This window comes from Thermobia domestica, chromosome 9, assembly GCF_964235325.1.
Source record: "Thermobia domestica chromosome 9, izTheDome1.hap1.1, whole genome shotgun sequence".
In the NCBI taxonomy this organism is placed as follows: Eukaryota; Metazoa; Arthropoda; class Insecta; order Zygentoma; family Lepismatidae; genus Thermobia; species Thermobia domestica.
Genome location: NC_137462.1, coordinates 14,332,502 through 14,345,413, shown reverse-complemented (window position 1 = coordinate 14,345,413; position 12,912 = coordinate 14,332,502). Strand labels below are relative to the sequence as shown.

The window sequence follows — 12,912 nt, the reverse complement described above, 5'->3', positions numbered from 1 at the left end:
AGGTGTTTAAAATACCATCCCTGAAAACACGAAAGTAGTAGTGGTGTGTTCTACTGCAGGAAGGTGTTTAAAATACCATCCCTCAAAACACGGAAGTAGTAGTGGTCTGTTCTACTGCAGAAGGTGTTTAAAATACCATCCCTAAAAACATGGAAGTAGTAGTGGTCTGTTCGATTGCAGGAATGTGTTTAAAATACCATCCCTCAAAACACGAAAGTAGTAGTGGTCTGTCCTACTGAAGGAAGGTGTTTAAAATACCATCCCTCAAAACACGGAAGTAGTAGTGATCTGTTCTACTGCAGAAGGTGTTTAAAATACCATCCCTCAAAACACGGAAGTAGTAGTGGTCTGTTCGATTGCAGGAATGTGTTGAAAATACCATCCCTCAAAACACGGAAGTAGTAGTGGTCTGTTCTATTGCGGGAATGTGTTTAAAATACCATCCCTCAAAACACGGAAGTAGTAGTGGTCTGTTCTACTGCAGAAGAGGTTTAAAATACCATCCCTTAAAACAAGGAAGTTGTAGTGGTCTGTTCTACTGCAAAAGAGGTTTAAAATACCATCCCTTAAAACACGGAAGTAGTAGTGGTCTCTTCTACTGCAGAAGGTGTTTAAAATACCATCCCTCAAAACACGGAAGTAGTAGTGGTCTGTTCGATTGCAGGAATGTGTTTAAAATACCATCCGTCAAAACACGGAAGTAGTAGTGGTCTGTTCTATTGCGGGAATGTGTTTAAAATACCATTCCTCAAAACACGGAAGTAGTAGTGGTCTGTTCTACTGCAAGAATATGTTTAAAACACCATCCCTCAAAACACGGAAGTAGTAGTGGTCTGTTCTACTACAGGAAGGTGTATAAAATACCATCCCTCAAAACACGGGAGTAGTAGTGGTCTGTTCTATTGCGTGAAGGTGTTTAAAACACCATCCCTCAAAACACGGGAGTAGTAGTGGTCTGTTCTATTGCGTGAAGGTGTTTAAGATACCATCCCTCAAAACACGGAAGTAGTAGTCGTCTGTTCTACTGCAGGAAGGTGTATAAAATATCATCCCTCAAACACGGAAGTAGTAGTGATCTGTTCTACTGCAGGAAGGTGTACAAAATACCATCCCTCAAAACACGGAAGTAGTAGTGGTCTGTTCTACTTCAGAAGGTGTTGAAAATACCATCCGTCAAAACACGGAAGTAGTAGTGGTCTGTTCTACTGCAGGAAGGTGTATAAAATACCATCCCTCAAAACACGGAAGTAGTAGTGGTCTGTTCTACTGCAGGAAGGTATATAAAATACTATCCCTCAAAACACGGAAGTAGTAGTGATCTGTTCTACTGCAGGAAAATGTATAAAATACCATCCCTCAAAACACGGAAGTAGTAGTGGTCTGTTCTAGTGCAGAAGGTGTTTAAAATACCATCCTTCAAAACACGGAAGTAGTAGTGGTCTGTCCTACTGCAGGAAGGTGTTTAAAATACCATCCCTCAAACACGGAAGTAGTGATGGTCTGTTCTACTCGAGAAAGGTTTTTAAAATACCATCCCTAAAAACACGAAAGTAGTAGTGGTCTGTTCTACTGCAGGAAAATGTTTAAAATACCGTCCCTCAAAACGCGGAAGTAGTAGTGGGCTGTTCTACTGCAGGAAAGTGTTTAAAACACCATCCCTCAAAACACGGAAGTAGTAGTGAGATGTTCTATTGCAGGAAGGTGTTTAACCCTTAAGTGATCCGGGGTATGGGGCTATTTTTTAGACTTTCAGTCAAATAGCTACTGCATCGTCACTATTTATCCTAGGATCATGGTTCATACCTCATTCTTTTCAGAATGGAGCTGTCTTCCAAAAGATACCACCTGCGTGCTCATACCATATACCAGGAGCGGGAAAAATGATGTCAAAGAAAATTTCGAAGGGAAAAATTTTTTCTCGCATTTTGGGCCCCCTGGAGCGACCCTGTGTGAACGTAGCCATCTAAAAAAAATCTGATAAATAGTACTTGGTATACTGAATGTGTGTGCCAAATTTCAAGTTTCTATCTTGAATACCAAGGGCGGGAGAATTTTTTTCAGGAATTCCCACCATGCCCCAAATTACCGTAAAACACCATGATCTCAGGTAAAAAATTTCCTGAGACATCTCTAATTACCCTAGGGTCATGTTTCGCCCATCATTCTCTTCAGAATAGAACTGCCTTTCAGGCGGTACCATTCACTTGTCCCCATTATGTATCTAAGGCGGGAAAATCCCGTGATAGGGATTTTTTGGTAAAAATATCCCTTTTTCAACGTTTAGCCCCTCTCTACCCCTCTGTTTTAACCCAGAAATCTGAAAGAAATCCGGTAAATAATACTCGGTGGACTGAATGTTTCTGCACAATTTCAATCTTCTAGGTGCAAAAATAAGCCAGCACAAAAACAGTGCCGAAAATGTCCAAAATTCCCCTATACAGAAGTATATTTTGATAAAAATTCCCTGACACTTCCCTAATTACCCTAAGGCCATGTGTCGCACATCATTCTCTTCAGAATAGAACTGCCTTTCAGGCTGTACCATTCACTTGTCTCCGTCATTTATCTAAGGCGGGAAAATGAGGAAAAACGGGATTTTGGGGTAAAAATATTCCTTTTTTCAAATTATCGACCCTCTGGATCCCCCCTGTTTTAACGCAGAAATCTCAAGAAAAAATCTGGTAAATACTACTCGGTGGACTGCATGTCTGTGCAAAATTTCAATCTTCTACGTGCAAAAATAAGCCGACCAAAAATACTTTACATAAACCCCCCCAAAAAGTATTACACGAAAATATAAATTTTAGACTTATGACGTCATCACCTCTTATGTCTCGACAAAGGAAGGTGTGAAACCATCCGTAATGTCTTCTGCAATGCTTCTGGACTTGTAAAGCAAAAAAGAACCGGACGAAAAAGCTCAAATAGGAGAGTTATAACGCAATGTACCATGAAACACCCCGTATGGTACAAATTGTACCATGAGATCCCCAAAGGGTTAAACACCATTCCTCAAAACACGGAAGTAGTAGTGGTCTGTTCTACTGCAAGAAGATGTTTAAAACACCATCCCTCAAAACACGAAAGTAGTAGTGGTCTGTTCTACTGCAAGAAGATGTTTAAAATACCATTTCTCAAAACACGGAAGTATTAGTGGTCTGTTCTACTGCAGGAAGGTGTATAAAATACTATCCCTCAAAACACGGAAGTAGTAGTGGTCTGTTCTATTGCAGGAAGGTGTTTAAAATACCATCCCTCAAAACACGGAAGTAGTAGTGGTCTGTTCTACTGCAGGAAGGTGTTTAAAATACCATCCCTCAAAACACGGAAGTAGTAGTGGTCTGTTCTATTGCGGGAAGGTGTTTAAAATACCATCCCTCAAAACACGGAAGTAGTAGTGGTCTGTTCTACTGCAGGAAGATGTTTAAAATACCATCCCTCAAAACACGGTAGTAGTAGTGGTCTGTTCTACTGCAGAAGGTGTTTAAAATACCATCCCTCAAAACACGGAAGTAGAAGTGGTCTGTTCTATTGCGGGAAGGTGTTTAAAATACCATCCCTCAAAACACGGAAGTAGTAGTGGTCTGTTCTACTGCAGAAGAGGTTTAAAATACCATCCCTTAAAACAAGGAAGTTGTAGTGGTCTGTTCTACTGCAAAAGAGGTTTAAAATACCATCCCTTAAAACACGGAAGTAGTAGTGGTCTCTTCTACTGCAGAAGGTGTTTAAAATACCATCCCTCAAAACACGGAAGTAGTAGTGGTCTGTTCGATTGCAGGAATGTGTTTAAAATACCATCCGTCAAAACACGGAAGTAGTAGTGGTCTGTTCTATTGCGGGAATGTGTTTAAAATACCATTCCTCAAAACACGGAAGTAGTAGTGGTCTGTTCTACTGCAAGAATATGTTTAAAACACCATCCCTCAAAACACGGAAGTAGTAGTGGTCTGTTCTACTACAGGAAGGTGTATAAAATACCATCCCTCAAAACACGGGAGTAGTAGTGGTCTGTTCTATTGCGTGAAGGTGTTTAAAACACCATCCCTCAAAACACGGGAGTAGTAGTGGTCTGTTCTATTGCGTGAAGGTGTTTAAGATACCATCCCTCAAAACACGGAAGTAGTAGTCGTCTGTTCTACTGCAGGAAGGTGTATAAAATATCATCCCTCAAACACGGAAGTAGTAGTGATCTGTTCTACTGCAGGAAGGTGTACAAAATACCATCCCTCAAAACACGGAAGTAGTAGTGGTCTGTTCTACTTCAGAAGGTGTTGAAAATACCATCCGTCAAAACACGGAAGTAGTAGTGGTCTGTTCTACTGCAGGAAGGTGTATAAAATACCATCCCTCAAAACACGGAAGTAGTAGTGGTCTGTTCTACTGCAGGAAGGTATATAAAATACTATCCCTCAAAACACGGAAGTAGTAGTGATCTGTTCTACTGCAGGAAAATGTATAAAATACCATCCCTCAAAACACGGAAGTAGTAGTGGTCTGTTCTAGTGCAGAAGGTGTTTAAAATACCATCCTTCAAAACACGGAAGTAGTAGTGGTCTGTCCTACTGCAGGAAGGTGTTTAAAATACCATCCCTCAAACACGGAAGTAGTGATGGTCTGTTCTACTCGAGAAAGGTTTTTAAAATACCATCCCTAAAAACACGAAAGTAGTAGTGGTCTGTTCTACTGCAGGAAAATGTTTAAAATACCGTCCCTCAAAACGCGGAAGTAGTAGTGGGCTGTTCTACTGCAGGAAAGTGTTTAAAACACCATCCCTCAAAACACGGAAGTAGTAGTGAGATGTTCTATTGCAGGAAGGTGTTTAACCCTTAAGTGATCCGGGGTATGGGGCTATTTTTTAGACTTTCAGTCAAGCAGCTACTGCATCGTCACTATTTATCCTAGGATCATGGTTCATACCTCATTCTTTTCAGAATGGAGCTGTCTTCCAAAAGATACCACCTGCGTGCTCATACCATATACCAGGAGCGGGAAAAATGATGTCAAAGAAAATTTCGAAGGGAAAAATTTTTTCTCGCATTTTGGGCCCCCTGGAGCGACCCTGTGTGAACGTAGCCATCTAAAAAAAATCTGATAATTAGTACTTGGTATACTGAATGTGTGTGCCAAATTTCAAGTTTCTATCTTGAATACCAAGGGCGGGAGAATTTTTTTCAGGAATTCCCACCATGCCCCAAATTACCGTAAAACACCATGATCTCAGGTAAAAAATTTCCTGAGACATCTCTAATTACCCTAGGGTCATGTTTCGCCCATCATTCTCTTCAGAATAGAACTGCCTTTCAGGCGGTACCATTCACTTGTCCCCATTATGTATCTAAGGCGGGAAAATCCCGTGATAGGGATTTTTTGGTAAAAATATCCCTTTTTCAACGTTTAGCCCCTCTCTACCCCTCTGTTTTAACCCAGAAATCTGAAAGAAATCCGGTAAATAATACTCGGTGGACTGAATGTTTCTGCACAATTTCAATCTTCTAGGTGCAAAAATAAGCCAGCACAAAAACAGTGCCGAAAATGTCCAAAATTCCCCTATACAGAAGTATATTTTGATAAAAATTCCCTGACACTTCCCTAATTACCCTAAGGCCATGTGTCGCACATCATTCTCTTCAGAATAGAACTGCCTTTCAGGCTGTACCATTCACTTGTCTCCGTCATTTATCTAAGGCGGGAAAATGAGGAAAAACGGGATTTTGGGGTAAAAATATTCCTTTTTTCAAATTTTCGACCCTCTGGATCCCCCCTGTTTTAACGCAGAAATCTCAAGAAAAAATCTGGTAAATACTACTCGGTGGACTGCATGTCTGTGCAAAATTTCAATCTTCTACGTGCAAAAATAAGCCGACCAAAAATACTTTACATAAACCCCCCCAAAAAGTATTACACGAAAATATAAATTTTAGACTTATGACGTCATCACCTCTTATGTCTCGACAAAGGAAGGTGTGAAACCATCCGTAATGTCTTCTGCAATGCTTCTGGACTTGTAAAGCAAAAAAGAACCGGACGAAAAAGCTCAAATAGGAGAGTTATAACGCAATGTACCATGAAACACCCCGTATGGTACAAATTGTACCATGAGATCCCCAAAGGGTTAAACACCATTCCTCAAAACACGGAAGTAGTAGTGGTCTGTTCTACTGCAAGAAGATGTTTAAAACACCATCCCTCAAAACACGAAAGTAGTAGTGGTCTGTTCTACTGCAAGAAGATGTTTAAAATACCATTTCTCAAAACACGGAAGTATTAGTGGTCTGTTCTACTGCAGGAAGGTGTATAAAATACTATCCCTCAAAACACGGAAGTAGTAGTGGTCTGTTCTATTGCAGGAAGGTGTTTAAAATACCATCCCTCAAAACACGGAAGTAGTAGTGGTCTGTTCTACTGCAGGAAGGTGTTTAAAATACCATCCCTCAAAACACGGAAGTAGTAGTGGTCTGTTCTATTGCGGGAAGGTGTTTAAAATACCATCCCTCAAAACACGGAAGTAGTAGTGGTCTGTTCTACTGCAGGAAGATGTTTAAAATACCATCCCTCAAAACACGGTAGTAGTAGTGGTCTGTTCTACTGCAGAAGGTGTTTAAAATACCATCCCTCAAAACACGGAAGTAGTAGTGGTCTGTTCTATTGCGGGAAGGTGTTTAAAATACCATCCCTCAAAACACGGAAGTAGTAGTGGTCTGTTCTACTGCAGAAGAGGTTTAAAATACCATCCCTTAAAACAAGGAAGTTGTAGTGGTCTGTTCTACTGCAAAAGAGGTTTAAAATACCATCCCTTAAAACACGGAAGTAGTAGTGGTCTCTTCTACTGCAGAAGGTGTTTAAAATACCATCCCTCAAAACACGGAAGTAGTAGTGGTCTGTTCGATTGCAGGAATGTGTTTAAAATACCATCCGTCAAAACACGGAAGTAGTAGTGGTCTGTTCTATTGCGGGAATGTGTTTAAAATACCATTCCTCAAAACACGGAAGTAGTAGTGGTCTGTTCTACTGCAAGAATATGTTTAAAACACCATCCCTCAAAACACGGAAGTAGTAGTGGTCTGTTCTACTACAGGAAGGTGTATAAAATACCATCCCTCAAAACACGGGAGTAGTAGTGGTCTGTTCTATTGCGTGAAGGTGTTTAAAACACCATCCCTCAAAACACGGGAGTAGTAGTGGTCTGTTCTATTGCGTGAAGGTGTTTAAGATACCATCCCTCAAAACACGGAAGTAGTAGTCGTCTGTTCTACTGCAGGAAGGTGTATAAAATATCATCCCTCAAACACGGAAGTAGTAGTGATCTGTTCTACTGCAGGAAGGTGTACAAAATACCATCCCTCAAAACACGGAAGTAGTAGTGGTCTGTTCTACTTCAGAAGGTGTTGAAAATACCATCCGTCAAAACACGGAAGTAGTAGTGGTCTGTTCTACTGCAGGAAGGTGTATAAAATACCATCCCTCAAAACACGGAAGTAGTAGTGGTCTGTTCTACTGCAGGAAGGTATATAAAATACTATCCCTCAAAACACGGAAGTAGTAGTGATCTGTTCTACTGCAGGAAAATGTATAAAATACCATCCCTCAAAACACGGAAGTAGTAGTGGTCTGTTCTAGTGCAGAAGGTGTTTAAAATACCATCCTTCAAAACACGGAAGTAGTAGTGGTCTGTCCTACTGCAGAAGGTGTTTAAAATACCATCCCTCAAACACGGAAGTAGTGATGGTCTGTTCTACTCGAGAAAGGTTTTTAAAATACCATCCCTAAAAACACGAAAGTAGTAGTGGTCTGTTCTACTGCAGGAAAATGTTTAAAATACCGTCCCTCAAAACGCGGAAGTAGTAGTGGGCTGTTCTACTGCAGGAAAGTGTTTAAAACACCATCCCTCAAAACACGGAAGTAGTAGTGAGATGTTCTATTGCAGGAAGGTGTTTAACCCTTAAGTGATCCGGGGTATGGGGCTATTTTTTAGACTTTCAGTCAAGCAGCTACTGCATCGTCACTATTTATCCTAGGATCATGGTTCATACCTCATTCTTTTTAGAATGGAGCTGTCTTCCAAAAGATACCACCTGCGTGCTCATACCATATACCAGGAGCGGGAAAAATGATGTCAAAGAAAATTTCGAAGGGAAAAATTTTTTCTCGCATTTTGGGCCCCCTGGAGCGACCCTGTGTGAACGTAGCCATCTAAAAAAAATCTGATAAATAGTACTAGGTATACTGAATGTGTGTGCCAAATTTCAAGTTTCTATCTTGAATACCAAGGGCGGGAGAATTTTTTTCAGGAATTCCCACCATGCCCCAAATTACCGTAAAACACCATGATCTCAGGTAAAAAATTTCCTGAGACATCTCTAATTACCCTAGGGTCATGTTTCGCCCATCATTCTCTTCAGAATAGAACTGCCTTTCAGGCGGTACCATTCACTTGTCCCCATTATGTATCTAAGGCGGGAAAATCCCGTGATAGGGATTTTTTGGTAAAAATATCCCTTTTTCAACGTTTAGCCCCTCTCTACCCCTCTGTTTTAACCCAGAAATCTGAAAGAAATCCGGTAAATAATACTCGGTGGACTGAATGTTTCTGCACAATTTCAATCTTCTAGGTGCAAAAATAAGCCAGCACAAAAACAGTGCCGAAAATGTCCAAAATTCCCCTATACAGAAGTATATTTTGATAAAAATTCCCTGACACTTCCCTAATTACCCTAAGGCCATGTGTCGCACATCATTCTCTTCAGAATAGAACTGCCTTTCAGGCTGTACCATTCACTTGTCTCCGTCATTTATCTAAGGCGGGAAAATGAGGAAAAACGGGATTTTGGGGTAAAAATATTCCTTTTTTCAAATTTTCGACCCTCTGGATCCCCCCTGTTTTAACGCAGAAATCTCAAGAAAAAATCTGGTAAATACTACTCGGTGGACTGCATGTCTGTGCAAAATTTCAATCTTCTACGTGCAAAAATAAGCCGACCAAAAATACTTTACATAAACCCCCCCAAAAAGTATTACACGAAAATATAAATTTTAGACTTATGACGTCATCACCTCTTATGTCTCGACAAAGGAAGGTGTGAAACCATCCGTAATGTCTTCTGCAATGCTTCTGGACTTGTAAAGCAAAAAAGAACCGGACGAAAAAGCTCAAATAGGAGAGTTATAACGCAATGTACCATGAAACACCCCGTATGGTACAAATTGTACCATGAGATCCCCAAAGGGTTAAACACCATTCCTCAAAACACGGAAGTAGTAGTGGTCTGTTCTACTGCAAGAAGATGTTTAAAACACCATCCCTCAAAACACGAAAGTAGTAGTGGTCTGTTCTACTGCAAGAAGATGTTTAAAATACCATTTCTCAAAACACGGAAGTAGTAGTGGTCTGTTCTACTGCAGGAAGGTGTATAAAATACTATCCCTCAAAACACGGAAGTAGTAGTGGTCTGTTCTATTGCAGGAAGGTGTTTAAAATACCATCCCTCAAAACACGGAAGTAGTAGTGGTCTGTTCTACTGCAGGAAGGTGTTTAAAATACCATCCCTCAAAACACGGAAGTAGTAGTGGTCTGTTCTATTGCGGGAAGGTGTTTAAAATACCATCCCTCAAAACACGGAAGTAGTAGTGGTCTGTTCTACTGCAGGAAGATGTTTAAAATACCATCCCTCAAAACACGGTAGTAGTAGTGGTCTGTTCTACTGCAGAAGGTGTTTAAAATACCATCCCTCAAAACACGGAAGTAGTAGTGGTCTGTTCTATTGCGGGAAGGTGTTTAAAATACCATCCCTCAAAACACGGAAGTAGTAGTGGTCTGTTCTACTGCAGGAAGATGTTTAAAATACCATCCCTTAAAACAGGGAAGTAGTAGTGATCTGTTCTACTGCAGGAAGGCACGTTTAATTATTCAAGTTTTACGTTATGCTCTAATATTATGTATTCAAGTTCATATATAGACACTGTAATTGGGCAGTAATGCCTGTTGCGTCGATAAATAAATAAATAAATAAATAAGTGATTGATACGTATATGTTTTAAACTTCTGACTGCTATTTATAGACATAAACATGATTGCTATTTACACCAACGATTGTTAGATAATAAGTCTTCATTCGCTGATTGGTATCTATGAAAAGCAAGCACATTGTTAATCTTATGCTAATCCAGATGTATACGTAAATCATCCATATACGTTGTACATCAATAGTTATTATGTACATGAATCTTAAATCCAAGATTGATATCTGTGTAGCTAAACTCAAGAAGTCAAGATTGCCTACTGTGGCTGTAATTACTGGCGACATTCAGCTATGAGATCGTATTCTGAAGATCTTTACTTCTTGTTTGATTGTATTTTGTGCTCTTTCAACCAAGAATCAAAATTGAACAACTGAAAGAAGGACTACATTGTAAATTAGCGTTAAATATTACCAACTGCAATATACAAGATATGACTGCTGACGCTACAAACAATTGATGGGATTTGTAGCATAGCCTGATTCCTTGAGACAGATAGCGTCAAGTTAGAACACATTCTATCTTGTCAGTTAGCTTGAGAGCCGCTAAAGAGAGGTTGTGTTTACCGCGTCTGTCGGGCATCAGCAACGCGTGAACATTAAGTCTTCATCCCGGCGAAATTAAAATACCGCTAATTTTACACTAATTATGTGATATCTTCAAATAGATAAAATATAATCGAAATGTGGAACAAGAGCGCCCTAGACAATATTATTTTACATAAGAAACCGTTATCACGACTTACTTATCTGCTTTCGATTTCGAGCCATTTTGAAAATTGGCATTTATTTTCGCGTTTCTAAACAGCTGAAAACGTAAAAGCACTAGGTGACTTGTGATAAAGGTATCTCACGCAAAATAATATTGTCTAGGGCGCTCTTGTTCCATATTTAAATTATATTTTATCTATTTGAAGATATCACATAATTACTGTAAAATTAGCGGTATTTTAATTTCGCCGGGTTCAAAGAAACTCATGAAATGTTGAAATTGGTGTATGACGATAATGTTGTGACTGAAGACTATTTCTCTTCTTTAGCCTAGCCGGCATAACGTGGGACGTAAAACTGAATTTCATTTCTGAAGACTGTTTACAAGTAGTATGAGTGGTTTAGAATTGGTAATGAGTCGGTAGAAGACGTGCAACGCTCATTCACCTCAAAACCGTTTTTGCACGCCCATTAACCTTAAAAACATAAGAAAACGTGCAAAAAGTGCTAAAAACTTGTTCGTTGAAACAAGCGAATAACGCTTCGAGAGCTTTCCAAAGTACTAAACATCTCTTACGGGTCCGTAGAAAGCATTTTAACCACCGATTTGGAAATTAGAAGACTGAGTGTAAAATTCGTTCCCCGACTTTTGACTAACGAACATGAGTTTTTGGTCGGAAAAAATATTCCTGTCTGTCCACGTCCATTGTACTGTCCAGATATCACATGACGCGACTTCTTGCTCTTCCCAAAAATTAAAACCGTGCTTGAAGGAAAAAGTTTGGACACCATTTTCTGACATTGAGTGGGCCATGATAGAATAGGTAAAGGCCCTTCCAAAAGAAGCTTTTCAAAAATGCTTCCAGTCTCGGATTCAACGTTGAGATTACTGCATTGCTACTCAAAGACAGAACAAGGTTAAATTAAATTCCACGTAAGCTTAATACTTTGATTCTAATAAAATTATTTACCGTATTTTTTGATCACACCTAATATCTAATCGAATCTAAGTTAATGAAACTTAGCCTAAGCTTAACTAACCGAGGCTAACCTAAACGGCGTGACAAACATCTTGGCATTTGAAGGCGGCGCTCCAAGTTCCCTTTAAATGCTGCTGGCAAATGAGAGGTGAGCGGTATTGCCACGTTTATTTTGTACACATCCACGTCTATTCCCTGTCACCTGATCGCGCTGTAGTTTGTCTGCTTAGCCATAGCCACACCCCTTTATCACTTGGCAACGTCGCGCCTGAGCATGCGTTTTATTCGTTTAGCTGAAATGCCAAGATGTTTGTCACAGGCTTTAATTACCTACCATAGCTAAGGGGTATTCTGTTTATTTTTTAAATAACGCATTTATATTTGTTTTACTTATGTGTTTCTAAAGTTAATGTAAAGAAAGAAATATAAAATCGTCTATCAAACATGATATTATATTAGAAACACCACATTTATAGTGATTTATTGCCGTAGACCTAAAATAGGTCAGAATAATGTTTTGGTTTGCAGATCACTTTTTCCCTGGAGTGAAATACTCGATCTTAAACAAAGTTCAAATAAAATCGAGTTTTCAGATTATTCGAGATAATGAAATGTGTTTAATTATTACTAAAATTCAAAACTTGTAATATGGAAATAAGAAGTATTTTATGGCATGAGAACTGTGCAGTTATTTGCTCGTGGGAAATCTAAAGCACTACATGCTGGGAGGGGAACGGGGCGATGGCGTCGGGCGCGGAAGTAAGGGGGGTCAAAATTTGGGAGGAAAAAAGGAAAGAAATGAAGGAAAGGAAAAAAGAGAAAGGGAAACTTACATGGAAAATTACTGGTATGTACTTAAATCCTCTTCCTGCTTTAGGAAGTGGTCCTGTAATGTTACTAATGTTAGAAAAATGCATGTGCACGTATATAAAATGGAAGGAAAGAAAAGTAATAAAAAGTCCTCAAAATCGACGAAAACCAGGGTTTCTTTTTGAAAATTTTCTTTCGCTTCGTGCCAACCATAGTGGCGCTTCGCTGCTGGTCTGTCCACATCACTCATATGTACGGGGACGCCGTCTTATACTCTCGTCCGAATGCTGATCTTCCATTGCACGTCCCTGATCTAAAGAAAAACCTTGGTGATTTTTATTTAGCGTTGACCTCCAAATTGTCAGTTCCTTTCTCTGAAAGTGAACATAAACCAAAAT

General features: G+C 39.6%; 1 protein-coding gene across 2 annotated transcripts in view; it reads right to left on the bottom strand.

Annotated features, from left to right (window-relative positions):
* The window catches only part of LOC145694436 (uncharacterized), a 59,495-nt gene that overhangs the window by 12,345 nt on the left and 34,238 nt on the right, over window positions 1–12,912 (bottom strand). The gene's annotated exons all lie outside the window — the stretch shown is intronic.